This window comes from Lontra canadensis, unplaced genomic scaffold (assembly GCF_010015895.1).
Source record: "Lontra canadensis isolate GAN:19392208 unplaced genomic scaffold, GSC_riverotter_1.0 scaffold24, whole genome shotgun sequence".
In the NCBI taxonomy this organism is placed as follows: domain Eukaryota; kingdom Metazoa; phylum Chordata; class Mammalia; order Carnivora; family Mustelidae; genus Lontra; species Lontra canadensis.
In genome coordinates, this window is record NW_022631018.1 from 3,233,858 (window position 1) to 3,247,386 (window position 13,529).

The following is a 13,529-nucleotide window of genomic DNA, read 5'->3' on the forward strand; positions in this document are numbered from 1 at the left end:
CTCTCTCTGTCAAATAAATAAATAAAATCATAAAAAAAAAAAAAAAGCACGTTGCAGGGTAGAATGTATGTAACATGACCCTATTTTAGCAATACCAGAAAAAAAAAAAATCCAAACACCTAAATGTACATTTGTGATTTGGAGTTCTATTCACTATGTTTCACCCATATTTGCCATCCTTCTATCTATCTTGCCAAGCTCATTCTCATTTTAGAATTTTTTTACTAGTACATCCTTTCCATCTGGAACTGAATGCTTTGGTCCCACCCCTCCCCCTAAGATTTTGCCATTGCTACCTCCTTCATGTGTTCTAACAAAATTCTATCTTTGCCATTTGCTCATGTCTCCTCTCTTTTCCTTTTTCATCACAGCACTTTTATAGTCTCTAAGCCCCTTGAATGCAGAATATTTATCTTATTCACCACAATATCGCCAGAACCCTGCACTGTGCTTGGCATATAGGAGTTAATAAATATTTGCTGTAGAACTCAGCAGTGATCACTCAATAAAGGAGCTAAAATTAGACAACCTTAACATTTCATATTTTCATAACCAAACACACATACTTCAAAATAACATGGTAAAAAAGACAAAGGGAAAATCTATCAGTTGGTCTATTTTCTATGTATGTATTTTTTTTTTTTTAAGATTTTTTTTTTATTTATTTTTCAGCGACAGAGGGAGAGCGAGCGAGCACAGGCAGACAGAGGCAGAGGGAGAAGCAGGCTCCCCGCCGAGCAAGGAGCCCGATGTGGGACTCGATCCCAGGATGCTGGGATCATGACCTGAGCCGAAGGCAGCCGCTTAACCAACTGAGCCACCCAGGCGTCCCTAGAGAAAGTATCTTTATGTATCTACATAGTTAGAGCTACCAGAGCATACAAATCTGTCCTACAAAAGAGAAGTCTTGAAATTTAAAGATAAATGAATAGATAAGAGATATACCTCTTTAGAAGTATGTGTTTATACTTCAGGGGGTATAAGACTATGGAGACATTCACGGATTGTAAATTCTAGCACCTGTCTGATCTCCCTACCTCTCCTCACATTCATTTACATTCCAAAGTGTAAGAAACAGGATCTTCCCCTCTATAACCACGGAGAATTTGTTCATATTGAAAGCAAAGGTCTCCCTTCCTCTTTCAGGAGGGAGCAAACAACTAACAAGCTCCCAGATTCATGTTCTTCAGGTTCCTTACCTACCAAATGAACATCCGGGTTTCACCGCATCACTGAGAGGGAAGAACTGGGGCAACGGGGTTATTACTTTAATAATTAATCCATCCCTGCCTGAGAAATTTTGTGTTTACTTTCAGGAAAACAAGAATACAACTTTTAAAAATTTATCATTCTATTATAAATTTGGCTCCTAAAATTTATCATTGTAATTCAAGCTTAAAGAAAAATAATTTTTTTAGGGGCACCTGGGTGGTTCAGTCATTAAGCATCTGCCTTCGGCTCAGGTCATGATCCCAGGGTCCTGGGATTGAGCCCCACATCAGGATCCCTGATCGGTGGGAAGCCTGTTTCTCCCTCTCCCACTACCTCTGCTTATGTTCCCTCTCCCACTGTGTCTCTGTCAAATAAATAAATAAAATATTAAAAAAAAAAAAAGAATAACAATTTTTAAAAAATAAATTTTCAGGACAAGAATACATTAAGTCCCCAGCTTGGAAACTCAAATTTCCATCCTAAGCTTTTCCACTGAAAACATACTATAGAGGTGCCTGGGTGACTCAGGCGGTTAAGCAGCCAATACTCAAATTTGGCCCAGGTCATGATCACTGGCCTCCGAGATCAGCAGGGAGTCTCTTCTCTCCCTCTACTTCTGCCCCCTCCCTGCTTGCATGCTCCCTCACTCTCCCCCCCTTCTCCAAAATAATTAAAATAAAATCTTAAAAAAAAAAAAAAATACTATACTTAGGGGTGCCTGGGTGGCATAGTTAAGTGTTGGACTCTTGGTTTCAGCTCAGGTCACTGGGTGTGGAGCCTGCTTGGGATCCTCCCTCTTCCCCCCCACAACCCGGCCCATCCTCTCTGTCCCACCCCCAAGCATATACTCTCTCCCTCTAATAAATAAATCTTAAAAAAAAAAAAAAAAAAAAAAGACATGCACACTATCCTTTAAACGTTTTTTTAAAGATTTTTTTTTTAATTTATTCATTTGAGAGACAGAGACAGAGAGAGCACAAGCATGGGGAGAGGCAGAAGCAGACTTCCTGCTGAGCTGGGAGCCGGATGTGGCACTCGATCCCAGAACCTGGAGATCATGACCGAAGCCCAAGGCAGACGCTTAACTGACTAAGCCACCAAGGCGCCCTAAAAACATACTATACTTAAGTAATGAATTTAATGAAGTGTATGAACTACTGAAAAATTTGCATGCTAGGTTCAATCACATTATGGACTAGTCTTCTGAAGACTAGTCTAAGGACCTAACGACTAATCACAACACTGTTCCTACATACATATTCTTTTAATAGTGCCTAGCAAATAGAGGCTTCCTAAAGTGCCATTTTTTTTAAAAGATTTTATTTATTTATTTGACAGATAGAGATCACAAGTAGGCAGAGAGGCAGGCAGAGAGAGAGAGAGAGAGAGAGAGAGAAGGAAGGAGGCTCCCCACTGAGCAGAGAGCCCGACACGGGGCTAAATCCCAGGACCCTGAGAACATGACCTGAGCTGAAGGCAGAGGCTTTAACCCACTGAGCCACCCAGATGCCCCTGCCATTTTTTTTTAAATCCCACCCCTAATCTACAATCCTTTAATTGGTCAAGGGGAATGTAAAAAATCATGGTCAAGTCTATTAGAGATTATATGTGGCAAAGAACAGGTTTCTGAAAAACTAAAAACAATAAAAATAATAAAACATTCAATTCTTTGAGACCCCCAAGACCCTCAACTCCCTTGAATAAGCCATACATTTGCTCCTGAGACCATTCTCTAGCTCCCCCAGAAGGAAAAATGGACAGACTAAATCATAAATTCCTCAAGAATAAGGACAGAGAACTCTGTATTTTAGGTATGTCTTTATTTTATGGTACAACAAACAAAACACCCAGAAAGTACAGTAAATGATTTTTTTGAACTGAATCAGCTTGCATATGCATCATAATACTGGCTGCTACTGGTTATGGACCTACATTCAAATTTTTCAAGGTTTTGTTTTTTTGTTTTTTTTTAAATCTGCAAAGTGACAGAAATGTTCAGGGTCATTGGCAAAGTTGAATGAGATGTTCATATAAAGTGCCTGGCATATTTCATGAATGATGGTCATAAAACAAAGAGGGCATCATTTCCTTGATTTATTTCAATAAATTAAGAATTCTTATTTCTCAGCCCCCAGCCACCCAAAATATAAAAGATCAGGGAGAAAAACTACTTAGCCACTCCCTAACGTACTAAAAATATTACATTAATCACTTTTTTAAAAGATTAAATTACTTTAGAAAAAAACATAAAAATGTTTGGTTATGTGCTTCATGTGATTAAAAAAAAAAAAAAAAAAAAAATCAAACAGCAGGCCAATTAATCCAAGACTACTCTTTAAGGCCTTTTCAGTAACAAAAAAATGCCAGAAAGAGATTTGTCAGTTGCCTACTGCTAGTAAACTGTATGGGCTGAATATTAAGTGTAGCTCCTGGAAGCTTAAAAGAAAAAGAGAAATACTAAATAGAGACATTGCTGGCCCAGACTTTATTACAAACTTGTAGAATCTTTAAAAAAGGGACATAAAGTAACATAAAGAAGCTCATCCTGAACCACAGTTTTGCAGAACATTCAAAGACATTCAGATGTCTCTTGGATTATCCCTCCCTCTTCGAACACAATCTTTGAGGGACTAAGATAATATAGGCCTGGTACACCTGAGTCTGATCATTAAGTGTATAGGACGAGGGGTGCCTGGGTGGCTCTGTCAGTTAAGTGTCTGCCTTTCAGCTCAGGTCATGATCTTGGGGTCCTGGGATGATTCCTGCATCCGGCTCCCTGCTCAGTGTGAAGTCTGCTTGTCTCCCTCTCTCTGCCCCACCCCCGCTCATGCTCTCGCACTCTCTAATAATAAAATCTTTTAAAAAAAGAAAAAAAAAGATCTTACATGGCCTTTATTTATCGTCTGATCAGAGTCCCAATACATCAAAGTCTTAACTGAGACCCTAGTACGTGCTGGGTCACAGTGAACTCGTAACATAATTCTCAGTAAAAGCTTCACATGTACATTTTCTGTAGTTTACTGAAAGAAAAATTCATATTAAATAGAAACTGTGCAGCCAAAAAGGCTGGCCCTGTGTTGTAAAATTTTAGGAGTCTAAACTGTATTCTTACCAAAGTATAGCTGTAACAAAGCAACCACAAGGGAGCTTCCAGACCGGATAATACACTTTACCCAAAAAAGGAGGCTTTAAATATAAATTATTTTGAGCTAAAACTTCAAAGTTCTGTGCCAAAGAATGTTCACCAGTTGCTTTAATCATAAAAACTGCCTGGTGTACAGAATATTTTAAATAGAATTAAAGACTAATATGAGTAAGTTAAAAATTACAGCTCCCCCACCAAAGGAGAAAGAGTTTACGTAAATGGAGTTGTTTAGAAAGGTCCATTTGCACTTTGAAAAATGATTGCTGTATCAATTTCCTACAACTCGAACAAATTACCATACTCTCTTACTTCTGGAGGCCCAAAGTACCACTGGGCCGAAATTAAAGTGCTGGCAGGGCTGTGCTTCTTCCAGAGGTTTTATTGGAAATTCTGTTGTTTCTTCCAGCTGGCATTCCTTCCCTTGTGGCCACATTGCCTCCTCTTCTGTATAAGTAATCTCCCTCTGCTTCACTCAAAAGATACAGAATGACATTTAGAGCCCACCCAGATAATCCGGGATAATCTCTTCATAACAAGACCTTTAATTTAATGACATTTGCAAAGACTTCCTCACACACACAATCCAGCCCCAAACAAAGTAACATTACAGATTGCAAGGATTAGAATGTGGACATTTTGGAAGAGCCCATTTTTCAGCCTACCAAACTTGCCAAAGCAAGCTTAAATGTATAACCAATTCCTTGCAGCCAACACTTATGTCTTTATCCTGCACATGATTTGTTTCCTTCGTTTTTCAAATTGTAAAATATCTATCAGAAAATACAATAACTTTAAATTAGATTATCCCATCTTCCCATGAAGCATTTTTCCTCATTTGAGATTTGCTTCCCTAAGCACTACGAAACAAAACTAAGAAACTCTTTATTTTTAAACAAGAAATATATCTTTTTCTTTCATGGTTATTGTCCTTTCTGAACATAAAGTAAATACACATCATTTCAAATTAGCTCTCTCAATCTTTAGCATTTTTCTTTTCCTCTTTATACAACATGTGAATGAGCAAACTATTTGTTCCTTAATTAAAACACTGCTTGCTTACAGGATACAGGTGTTCAATTTTAGAAACTGTATTCAAGACTAGGCAAACCAGGGAGCAATAATAAATTCTGACTAAGCAATCCAACTGCCATCGTAACATTGCCTGCAGTAAGTATCACCTCATAAAAACCACTTGCAGCAGTTTAATCTAAAACTACAGCTGTAAAACAGACATTAATTTTTGTAAGCTTCTAGAGTAAAGACACAAAGGCAGTATTCTTTATTGAAAAAAATACCACTGTACTAAACATCTGGAATACTCATCAAAATTACTTTGGTAACCTAACAGCATCTTTATTTAAAAAGGTAATATAGGGTCGCCTGTGTCGCTCAGTGGGTTAAGCCTCTGCCTTTGGCACAGGTCATGGTCTCATGGTCTCAGGGTCCTGGGATTGAGGCCCGGCTCTCTGCTCAGCAGGGAGCCTGCTTCCCCCTCTCTCTCTGCCTGCCTCTCTGGCTACTTGTGATCTCTCTGTCAAATAAATAAATAAAATCTTTTTTAAAAAAATAAATAAATACATGAAAAATAAAAAGGCAATATAACCAATTCCTAATTGGATTATATTTTTTACATATTGCAGAGCAGAGCAGGAAACTTTCAAAGATGATTTACCAAATCTTCATTACCCAATCTTAAGTTTTCAAGCACTGGTAACAAGGTTTTCTAGTCTTATATAACAGATTTATTGTCACAGGGAAAGTAATTGTTTGAAGAATTTTTAAAGCACCAATTAAAATGCAGATCTAGATAAATTAGTGTGATCTGTGCCCTCCTACCATACTTATCACCCATCACTATCTCATTTCCTCTAACACTACTTCATTTTCCTGAACCTCCACCGTCCCCCCACAACAGTTTGTTAATGACCCAATTCAGTCTCTCCTACCAAGGTCTAATATTGGTCAACACCAGTTGAAGCAGCAGCAGCCACCTTGTTTTCCTTCCGCTCCCTCTGCCTATTCGTATTAGAAGCTAGCTAACAGACCCATAAAGAAAAACAGCTGAGTTCAGCAATTCAGGAAACATTTACTGAGAACTACCATGTGATAGGAAAAGTGACCCTCCAAGTGCTCATTGACTAGTGGGTTCTGAACATGCTTTCAATACCATTTGGTAAATGCTACAAGAGTACCAAAAACCAAAACAAAACAAACAACAATAGTCAAATGGAAAACCAGAAAGGTTTCCCAGAGAAAGAGATTCTTCCTTTAAAGAAGAGACTTTTTAAGGTCAAGTGGAAGTTAACCAAATGAGGAAAGAGAAGCAGTCCAGAAGGATCATCATAATAAGCAAAGGCACAACTCAGTATGATGTGCTGGGGAACTCTAACTAGATCACTATTAAATGAGAAAAAAAAAAAAAAGAGACAGGCAGGGAGTGAAGCTGAAGAATTAAACTGGACCAGATCAGGGAAGCCTAAAAGCCATGCAAAGGTCTCAGGAAAAATCTACAATTCAATGACAAGGTGAGATTTGCTTCTGAGACAGACCAACTCTGGTAACAGTGGAGGATGGACTTGCAGGAGGCAAGAATACCAGTTAAATGGCTTGTGCAATATTTCAAATAAGAAATGAATACAATGAGTCTGTTAATACTAAGGGTGAATTAGGGGCAGCAGAGCTGCAAAATACGTAAGAGGCAAAATACTTGGGGTATAGGAAAAGAGAAAGAAAGGAGAAGAAAGCCATAAACTCCCAAGGTTGTGGCTGTTAAGATTTTGATACTTAAAAAATAAAAAAAAAAAAGTGAGAAACCAAAAAGGAAATGGTATTTTTGCCACTTCTATTCAACATATTATACTGAAAGTCTACCCACATCAATTAGGCATCCACACTAGAAAAGAAAAAGTATCTGTTTACATATGATATGATTTTATAGCTAGGGAACCCTACAGACTCCACAAAAGAAGTTAAAAACTAAACTGATTAAATGAATTGAGCAAAATTGCAGAGGGGGAAAGTCAACATACAAAAAACAATTGCATTTCTATATACTAACAATAAACATTCTAAAAAGGACATCAAGAAAAAAATTCCATTTGCAAAAGTATCAAAAAGAATACTAGGAATAAACTTAACTAAAGCAAAGATTTGTACACCAAAAATTATAAAACACTGTTGAAAGACATTAAGTAAATGTAAAGATATCCCATCCTATTTCTATGGATCAGAAGACTTAATATTGTTAAGATGACAATAATACCCAAAGCAATCTACAGATTCAACACAATTCCTATCAAAATCCTGATGGTTTTTGCAGAATCCTAATATTCACATAGAAAATCAAGGAGGGGCACCTGGGTGGCTCAGTGGGTTAAGCATCTGCCTTCAGCTCAAGTCCTGATCTCCACATCCTGGGATTCAGGCTCCCTGCCAGCAAGGCAATCCACAAAATGGGAGAAAAATTCACAAATCATGTATCTGATAAATGATTAATATCTGGAATATATGAAGAATTACTAAAACAACAAAACAACTCAATTAAAACAATGGGAAAAAGACCTGAATAGACACATTTCTCCAGAGAAGATAAACAGATGGCCAACAAGTACATGAAGAAATGTTCAATATCACTAATCATTAGAAAGATGCAAATCAAAACCACAAAATATCACACTTTATACCCATTAGGATGGCTACATGACTAGTATAAAAAAAAAAAACAAAAAAAAAAAAACAGAAAACTGCAAGTATTCATGAAGATGTAGCAAAAGTCAAACCCTAGTGTGCTGCTTTTGGAAATATAAAATGATATAGCCAGTTTTGAAAAAAGTACGGCAAGTCCCTCAAGAAACGAAATACAGAATTACCATATGATCCAGCGATTCCAATTCTAGGTATGTACCTGAGAGACAAAAATCAAAGTATGCAATCTTGCCAGGGCTGAAATAAAGTACCTACTTCACAGAATCCTGTGAAGAACATATGATAGCTATTATTGTTGTAATAAAAATGAGACAACACAGCCTATCCTATTCAACCTACATTTCTAACAACAAAGACAAAAACTGCATATTGCTCCTGAAGGGTAATAAATAATAATCATAACTTACTATAAAGAAACTAATTTACACTGTGGGATAAAATATGATATCAATTTAAGATAAACTAAAATATTGCATTTATAAATTTTTAATGGCCTTGTCACGTCTCCAACTGCGGTACACTGAATGGGCCCCCCAAAGTGTCCACATCTTAATGCCCAGAATTTGTGACTATGTCACCTTACGTGACAAAAAGGACTGTGCCAGTGTGATTAAATTAAGAATTTTTGAGATGGGGAGATTATCCTAGATTATGTGAGTTTGGGCCAATATAATCAGAAGAGTCCTTACAAGAGAGAAGGCGACATGATGAAGGAGACAGAGATAATAGAGTGAACATCTAAGATGCCATGCTTCTGGTATGCAGAGCAAGGACCCATGAGCTAAGAGGGTGTCAGCAGCCTCTAGAAGCTAGAAAAGGAAAAGGTATGAATTCTCCCCTAGAGCTTCCAGAAAAAATGCAGACCTGCCAACATCTTGATTTTAATCCCTTATGACCCATTTTGGACTTCTGACTGTCAGAACTGTAAGCAACAGGAAACTAATATATCAGCTGAACCCAGATTATCATGAGAAAGTCAATGGCAGAGTGAAAGAAATTGAAAAAATATGTACAACAGTTTACATGCCCAGTGGAGTACCGGCTTCTGCCAAAAGAAAATTCAACACATCCACAGGAAAAATGGTCTTCCTCTAGAGTAAGTAGTTCTCAAATTTGGCTGCATACAGGTGTCACCTGGAGAACTTTTCAACAATTCAGGTCACAAGGTCCCATTTCAGATCAATTCAGTCATTACATCTGGGGCTCCTGACGTGGTCAGAGAATCAGTCAGGTGGTTTTTATGTACAGCCAGGGTTGAAAACTTGCTATTCTAGCTAAAGATTAGGTTTTTTTTTAAAAGATTTTTATTTATTTATTTGACAGAGATCACAAGTAGGCAGAGAGAGAGATGAGGAAGCAGGCTCCCCGCTTGAGCAGAGAGCCTGATGCGAGGCTCGATCACAGGACCCTGAGATCATGACCTGAGCTGAAGGCAGAGGCTTTAACCCACTGAACCACCCAGGCACCCCGCTAATTTAACTTTGACAATAAGTTACCCTAAGTAAGAAGTTGCACAAATTCCTAAAGGAAAAACTACTGGATCAAAAGCAAGCAAATTTTTTTTATTCTGACAAATACTTCTAAATTCCTATGCCAATTTACCCTTCTACCAATTAAGGATTAGCAACATGTTTTTTTTTAACCTGCCCAACATTTCAATGATGTTTTAATCTGCAAGGCTTCAACCATGAGTGATCAAGTGTATTTTATTTTCACTACTTTACTGACCTTTTTTTTTTTTGCCTGTCAATTACTACATATCCATTTCTATTAGTTTTTTAAAAGCTGATCTGGTGAAGATGCATGAACAAAATCCACCAACTGTACATTTTAGAAAATAAAACTTTATTAAATCAACAAAAAGGCTGATTTGTGGGGTGCCTGGGGTAGCTCAATCAGTTAAGCATCTGCCTTTGGCTCAGGTCAGGCATGATCCTGGGGTCCTGGGATGGACCGCAACTTAGTGGGGAGACTGCTTCTCCCTCTGTCTGCCCCCCCTCGTTTGTGCTCTTTCTCTCTCAAATAAATAAGCTGATTTACAAAAAATTTTTTCTGTTAAAGAAATTGACCTTTTGTCTGTCCATGAGTGTTTAATATTTTACCCAGTTTGTTTTTCTGTTCTTTGGCTTTGACTTCTTAAGGTCAGAGATTGTTGGTTTTTTTTTAACCATATTTATCTTTCCCTATACGGCTTCTTTGGAAAGCTAATCCACACTCTAATCTATACTCTAACATTATAAAAACGTCCACCAGCCACCTAAAGTTTTTTTCTAATATTTTCAGAGTTTCATTTTTTTACATTTAAGAACTCAGAATCTCTGCCCCTTTCCCTACCACCATGTAACTTACTGGGAACATCATTTATTGTTTAGTTTATCTCTCCTCCACTGATGGAAGTTACCATGCTATCATTTTAACTCATTACAAAGATAAGGAGAAAAAAAATTTAAACATGTGACTATATACACTTATACGTGTATATATGAAAATTTGAAAATACACACTTAACATACTAACTTCTTACACTGTCAACAATAAACGTGCTGCTGAACTCAGGTATACAGAATTTACAAATTCCTTAGTAAGGTTATGGAATATGAAAATAGGCATCAGGCACACGTCTCTTCCATTTCTTTGCAAAAGCAATTCAACCGTCACTAACCAGGCTGACTCTTCCTTAAAAGCTGTTTAGAACAGTTGTCCCTAGCAGTTTTTCCAAAGTTTGTAGGCAGCTTTGCAAAATATACGTTGCCACTGGTGGAGACAATTTAATAAGAGGAATATTAGTTACTGTTACTGAAATGAGAGTAGCCCTAAATTTTCTAAAAATATTATCAAATGGTAAAGAAGTCCTACCTCTAAATTCTTGAGTAAACCAGGGCTAGTTACTTTTGATGAGGATCCAGTTTCCTTATTTGTAAATTTAAGAATTTAAAGTAGCATCAAAAGCCCTCTTAACTAGTAGATCAAAAAACTTGTTTAAAAATGTCTCGAACAGTATCGTGCTTAGAGTCCTGTCCTCTTAAGCTGAAAAGGTATTCTACCTTTAGCACCTTCTTTCAACTTGAATACTTCAAACAGTCATAACCAGTTTCCTCCAATCTTTTCTTTTTAAAGCAGGTCAAGAGACATACTGTTCACACATCTAGGATTCCAAGTTAAAGCCAAGGTTATCTGCACTTTTTTCCCTTGTCTTAAAGAAAATAGCTGATACCATACTTCTCCACACTCATCTGGTTTGTTTGCACACATATTTTAAACAATGAACTATTTATTTTCCCTTTAACTAGTGTCCTTGGCAGTAGAGGCTATACATCTGGGGGATTTTGTTTCTTTTCCCTTTTTTTTTTTTTCTCATGCTATTTTATACTTTTTGCCTCATTTGGTCAGAACCTTCCATTTTTGTTAATTTCCTGAATTCTTAACTGTCCCTCTGTCAAGACATTCCTTACACTGGTACTTTACCTCCTGGTTCTCATCTGCCAGTCTAGATTTTGTAACTCTTCCAAGGATGTCTCAATCTCTGCTTGCCTAAGGGGTTTCCAGACTACTGCTTCATCCGATTACTTGAATCTAGTAACCTAGATTCAACCTGCCAAACCACTGACTCACTAGTAATTTAGATCTCAGACTTTGGCGTGATCTAGGTTCTCAGCTCTGAACACACCAACTCTATACCACAAACTAACCACATTCTTAGAAAGGGACTTTTAATTTTCCCAGTACCCTAAGACTAAGAGACACAAAGGACATTGATATTTCCCGAGCAAAGCAAAGAAAAAAAAATTTTTTTTTGAGTTCCTAAAGTAGAACAAGGGATGCTACCAACTTCATTTCACATCTCTCCCCAGATTAGAGGAAACTAAACAAAGGAGCATATTAATGTGGCAGCAGTTACAAGCTTACTATGGGGCTGTAGACTACTGCTCTGTGTCAGCAGCACATAGGACTGGCCCCCCAAAAACATCTGCAGATTTAATGGCACAGACAGATCAGTACTTCTGTTTTTGAGAGGAGATGTCAAACACAACTAAGGCATAAAGCAAAGCTTAAAAATTTAAATAAGCTTATCACTAATGACAAAGCTAAAAAGTCTAATAACTACTGAGTTTTAGTCCAAAGCCCCATCTGCCAGAATAAAAGCTAACTTCTGAAAAGTGGTACAGCAAGGGTGTTATCCTTTCCTGGGAAGAGAAATGTCCATAAAGTCCAGACTCTTGCCAGACGCAGAAGTGCTGATGAACACACACATAAGCATTAGCAAATAACAGCGTAGGAAATCACAGCAACACCCCATTGTGTCACTGAAAATACAGTAACAGGGTCTACACTTCTGACAAAGGCATATCTGCTGAAAAATTAAATCTGTGGTAATGACAAAAGAATATGATTAATGAAGATAATAGAGAAAGCTGAAGGCTTATGCCCCCAAATTCTCTTATAACAGCAGCTAGAATACTGGAATAACACTTTCAGAAAGAAAGCAGTGAGGCAATTCATTTCCAGAAATACAAAAATATATGAATGCTTTTACCCAGTAATCCCAGTCCTAGGAAATGTTATTAATAATAAACATTTAGAGGGTTCATCACTTTCTCTGAAATTCTGCTTAATCATAACAACCCTACGAAGCAGGTACTATTTTCCTCACCTAAGAAATAAGGAAATTGAGCTAAAGGGTAAATTAATAAGCAACTTGCTTAAAGGTCTCACAGTAATAAGCGTCAAAGGCAAGACTCAAATGTAGGTCTATTTGACTAAGGAGGCCATGCCCTTAACCACATCAAAGACTACTGGTACTACTACAATAGTAACATCTTCAGCAAGTAGACACACTTGCAACATCAACATCAGGAAATTTCCTAGTGATTAAATGTAACAATTGTTAATAGGATATGCAATGACTAATGGTACTCGTGAGATAAAATGATAACAGAGGCCACTGATTTGCATCTGTGCTACAATTACAGCTATATAAAAGTTATGTTCTAAGGTAACACAGAGTGTTAGGTGTTAGTGGAGGGAGTTTCCATTTTTCAACTCCCAAAATAGTAAGCACAGACTTTTAACAGTTTTAAGACAATGAAAGATAAGAACAGAGAAGTGAAGAATGTGTCTCTGGTATCCCTTTGTCACACAAGGTAGATTTTCTCTTGCAAGAAAAGAAAAACTCTTCCATCCCTATGCATATTCAATAGTAGCAGACAGACTGGGATTCAGGAGACCTCAATTCTCATTTTGGGTTCTTGAAACAATTCCAAAAGTTAAACGGATTTAGGGGCACCTCAGTGTCTCAGTCATTAAGCATCTGCCTTTGGCTCAAGTCATGGTCCTGGGATTGAGCCACGTGCCTTGGGCTCCCTACTAGGCCGGAAGTGTGCTTCCCACCCCATCCCCCGCCCCCCCCCCCCCCGCCCCGACCCCAGCTTGTGTTCCTTCTCTCGCTGTGTCTCTGTCAAATAAATAA

At 37.6% G+C, this 13,529-nt stretch overlaps 1 protein-coding gene across 3 annotated transcripts in view; it reads right to left on the reverse strand.

The window, feature by feature from the left end:
- The window catches only part of RNF2 (ring finger protein 2), a 44,068-nt gene that overhangs the window by 19,848 nt on the left and 10,691 nt on the right, over positions 1-13,529 (reverse strand). The window contains exon 1 of one of the 3 annotated variants that reach the window (XM_032862636.1): positions 9,102-9,107. The exons of 1 other annotated variant lie outside the window; for it this stretch is intronic. The gene's annotated coding sequence lies outside the window, so the exon portion shown is untranslated. Of the gene's footprint in view, positions 1-4,097; positions 4,198-9,101; positions 9,108-13,529 lie in introns of those variants that run through there. One more of the 3 variants, XM_032862639.1, reaches the window with a different exon arrangement.